Genomic DNA, 5089 nt, shown 5'->3' on the forward strand with positions numbered 1-5089 from the left:
GCGGTTTTATAAAATTATGTGTAACAAGGCTTTGATTGGGTAAAATACCTATATTTTACCGCGTTTAATTATGTGTAACAAGGCTTATGATTAGCTAAACGGAATATAATTTTACCACGGTAAAAAGAATCATTTATGAGTATGATGGCCAACCATAGTGAAGTCTTTGTTTTACACATCTAAATAAGCAAATCTACATAACAAATTCTCCTCTGTAAAAGTAAACCAGCAACCATTGAATGAATATTTATAATATTATGTTGTCCAAACTACGTGGATACTGCATCCAGGCATGCCGACTGGAAGGAGCTGGCGGGGGTCAGGCATGACGTACCAGCAAAGGGACAGCACAACTACTGAACAAAGCTCTCGTAGTGGGGTTAGGGTGGCGTCCTGGGCAGAAACGCATTTAATGCTGCCGACGGCAATATCCCATGCAGCCTCTAACGAGCACTAAATTTAGAAAACAAAATGTAATGCTGGTTGGAAATTCGCTTCACGGTTGAGGACTCATTCCCTGATATTGATTCCTGTTTATCGGTGTTGCTTTGAGGTCTAGTAATTATTTTTACAGGCGTTATATATAATCAGCAAGAACTACCACGTGCGGCTGACCAATTGAGTAGCCGTAGAAACGCGTTCACGCAATTAAGCCGACTATAGCAAAATTATTATGTTAGAATGATGTTGATGGACATTTTAACATTCTGTCAGCGCTAGGATATTTGGCGCAATATTAATGCCGTTTATAAATCGCATCAAAAACATAGTAATAGATAGGTAATCAAACATTACACTCGGCTATCTTGTACTAGTTCACAGACCATCTCGCCTAAGATTGTACGCTAGATATCACGTTCCATAATAAATAGCAAACATTTTAATACGTCCGCGTGCACGTACGTGGCCCCAACCAATCAGCGCTCATAGAATGTGTCCTTTGGAGCCGTTTTTGTCTTGTATTTATGTGACTATCCGTTGCTGTTGCGTACATACACAACGTCGTCATCAAAGCCATGTTATATAAATCGATCGTTGCAAACCGTCAACCGAAATTTGTGAAATCTATTATTTTCGGTTAGTTGATATGGATTTTGGCATATAAGATCGGATGCAGCAGCTCGTGAACGGATAAACACGTAGGCGTCAGTTATTTAATCACGCAAGCAGGATTAACAATGGCAGCAGTGAAGCTGGTTGCGGGGTGTGTATTGTTCGCAACCTTAGTGGCGGTGAGAACACAGTTCCTGCAGCAACCCTGTGACACGGAGGCAATTGAAGGTACTAATGTTACGGTGCACTGCACGATTGACCTTAGTTTCAATTCGTGGGAAGATTTTCCCGTTTCCGTTTATTGGTATCGTGACGGTGCCTACGTAAGTCCTATTAATGAAGAAAGATATTCCTACATTGACGCCAACAAGTACGATACAGGAAATTTTAGCTTGCTAATATCTAACTTGAAAGTCGAGAAAGATGACGCAGAGTTCTATTGTGTAGTATGGCAGCAAGCCGATGTCGCGCCGGGTAGCGGCCCTTTATCTGACAAGGGTCATCTAACTGTGCTTGTGTCACCACAGTCGGTTGTCATGTCTCTTATAGACAGCTCTTCATCACCGGATGAAACGCTACTGTTCTCTTGTGTATCGGACAGCAGTAAACCAGCAGCTAGCGTAACTTGGTGGCTGAATGATGAAGATATCACTGCCGACTCCAGTCAAACAGAGGAAGCGGGTTCAAGAAACAAGACATTTACAACAAAAAGTATGCTGAGTCACACGTTCTCGCCGATTGATAACGACAGAGAACTTCAATGCAATGTCTTTATCCATGGCGACTTAGCGGTAGTGGAATTAGCCGAGACCCTGTACCTGAGAGACACTGTGACCATTAGCAGCAGCAGCAACCCTACTGGAAATAACGTCTTCTTACCAGAGACAGAGAAACTGACGTTAACGTGCAATGCTGATGGCTATCCAGAACCATCTTACACGTGGTTTCACGACAATCAGGGGATACAAGCTGCAGGCGACGAGCTGGTGATCGAGTTAGTCGAGTTTAAACACGGAGGATTGTACGCGTGTAAAGCAACTAGTATGTTTGGAGAATACATGTCGAGTAACAAGTTGAATGTGACCGTGTTAGTGCCAGCAACGTACGTCACCATGGAGATAGACGGCAATGCTGTAGCAGACACAGAAATAATACATGTAGGACCGCATAAAGCTAGCTGCACTACAGACAAAAGCTTCCCGGGAGGAACAGTAACATGGAAACTTGGTGATACATCTGTAGACGGAGCTAATACTTCACATGTCAGTGAAGTCGATGGAACTATAACGACGTACAGCGCACTGACGCGTACGCTTACCGCCGATGATCACGACAAAATACTTGCCTGTCATGTTGACATCCACGAATCATTCCAGTCACTGTCAGTCAATATTCGGCTAAATGTACAGTACATGGGGCAGGTCAGAGTAAGCGGTGACAGTCAGGCAGGCGTTATGATTGTCAAGCACGGCAGTGCGCTTTGGCTGCTGTGTAAGGCAGACGGAAACCCCGAGCCAAGTTATTCATGGCTTCGCAACAAATCACTAGTTCCTGCAGAAGTGAACCGCATTTACGAAAGGGAACAGGTTAGTTTCGTAGATGCTGGTGACTACGCATGCTCAGCTGCTAACATTGTAGGAGTTGTGAACTCTGCTAATTCAATGTCTGTAGTCGTCGTTGCTCCCCAACCAAATACATCGAATACGGCCCTTATTGTCGGACTGGTCATCGCTGCTTTGGTTTTGATCATCTTAATCATCGTCATCATCGGCGTCTGCGCGAATAGGAAGCATGACTCAGAGTCCCCTACTTCTTCGACCGAGAGCGCCACAAATTACCACGATAACGCTGGCATGAATGTTTGGACAACGGACATATCCCCCAGTGTACCAGAGCAGTATGAATCGGGCCAGGGGGAAAGAAGCTACACCCAACCTCACACAACCTACCTACGACCGCCGTACGAGCCCAGTCTCGGGGAGAGCTACAACTACCCCGGTAGAATAGACGGCGTGCTACCGCAGTATGCGCAGGAATCGTGCGGCCAACCTGACAGATCGCCCAGTGTGCCACGTCAGTATGACTCCGGTTACAATAATATCCTACCTGAAGACTCTGGCATTCAGTTCTTACAAAGCCTCTTACAACCAGTAGATAGCACTGGTTAGATGAGAGGAAACGACGACGACGCTGCCTATGCTATTCTTCCCATGAGAACGTTAGGTTATGGTCAGGCCTCTGGCAACGATTCTAACTCTACGCATTCACCCAGTCGCTGGATTCCCAACAGCGACACGTATTATTATGGTGGACAGTCACGGAACATTTCAGATAAGAGTAGCTTTAACCCTCATACATTTGGGGAGAGCTACACCTACCTTGATATCCTACCTGGGACTCTTACAGTTAGCGTGCCACGCCAGTAGATGGCGCTGGTTGAATTAGAGGAAGCGACGACGATTCTAACTCTACGCATTCACTCAGTGGCTGGATTCCCAACAGCGACTCGTATCGCTATGGTATAACACTTCAGATGAGAATAGCTTTAACACTCTTGTCTGAACCTTAATAATAAAGAAGTAGGCTGACTTCGATCGCGTTGTAAAGAAACTTCTATAAAAAATATATATATTAAGGTAGAGAATGGACTATGGGAGGCAGTTGCCTGAACATTTCACAACAGCGCACGTCATGTTGCATTAATACGAGAAATGCAACACTATACATGATTACGTCGCGTTATATTAAAACACAATTCCGGGTTCGTTAGAACGTCTTTGATTTTCTTTACGGATAATAAATAACAAGATTATACCCGATGTGAGACGTGGTTTTGTTCCTGTATCACAGGACATATATAAGTCAAACGCGCTGATCTATCAAGTTCGTGTTTATTGTTTGTCTTAACAATATAAGATTTGTGTTTATTGTTAGTTTGTAACTACATCATAAAGCACCGTAGTCTATGTACATTACTAGAAACTGGGCTGATATATAGATGTCGTACTCCTACGCCTCACTATTAGGACGGGTTGTTCCTAAGACGTTGTATATTACATTGCATGAAAGCTAAGTGATGAGTGTGGGAGGCCGTCAATGGACAATCTTATAGAAAGATACTGAGGGATGTATATGAGAGTGGTATTATGAGTGTGTATATGAAAAAGTAACATTACTCGTTATACGTGAGTGTGTAAATTACACACAGGCTCCGACTCTCTCTCTTTCTCTCTCGCGCGCGCGCCGCGCTTTCTCTCTCTCTCTCTCGCTCTCTCTCTCTCTCATTCTCTCTCTCTCTCTCTCTCTCTCTCTCTCTCTGACTCTCTTGCTATCTCTCTCTTGCTGTGTCTCTCTTCACTCTCGTTCTCTTGGTTATACTCCCAGCTTGGCCGGTTTATTATCATTTGTCAACTTTGTCACGGCTATAAAATTATAGGTGTTGTACAACAGTAGAAGGCGTCTGTTGTATTGTAGGGGCTGCGTGCCAATTACGCAGAGGCGCTTCAACAATTAAGTTATTGTTGTTATTGTGATGACATGGGACGTCGTGCTCGTATATACGTAGCCCCACCGCGCTCCCTAAGATTACATTCAATTTCGCATTAATATGTTATTGATAGTAGAAGCAGCTGGTAAGTTCCAGGAAGGGTAATCTTAACCGATTACCTGCAGCTATCATCTGCCACAAGGCGCGTCGGCTGGTGGTGAATAGCTGAGCAGCCCGTAGATATATAGGTTAGCTGCGAATATCCAAACAAGCAGTCGCGGACCAAACTGTTGGGTACTGACAATAATCCTTAGCCTGCGAGGGCACATTGTCCAGGAGAAGGAAAACTTTGATATCAAACCACCTGCTGCCTTGCAGACTGTGCCTTTTTAAGCAAAGGCTATGGCCCACTATATACCGATAATAGTGGTTGGTGTTAGAGGTCGGCCGTTCGGAATGTGGCGGCTCCTTCCCATTTTCGATGTTTATAGTTTATAAATTTACCGTTTATCGTTTACCGTTTGCGCAACCAGCTTCACTGCTGCCATT

This window comes from Priapulus caudatus, unplaced genomic scaffold (genome assembly GCF_000485595.1).
Source record: "Priapulus caudatus unplaced genomic scaffold, Priapulus_caudatus-5.0.1 Scaffold1282, whole genome shotgun sequence".
NCBI lineage: Eukaryota > Metazoa > Priapulida > Priapulimorpha > Priapulimorphida > Priapulidae > Priapulus > Priapulus caudatus.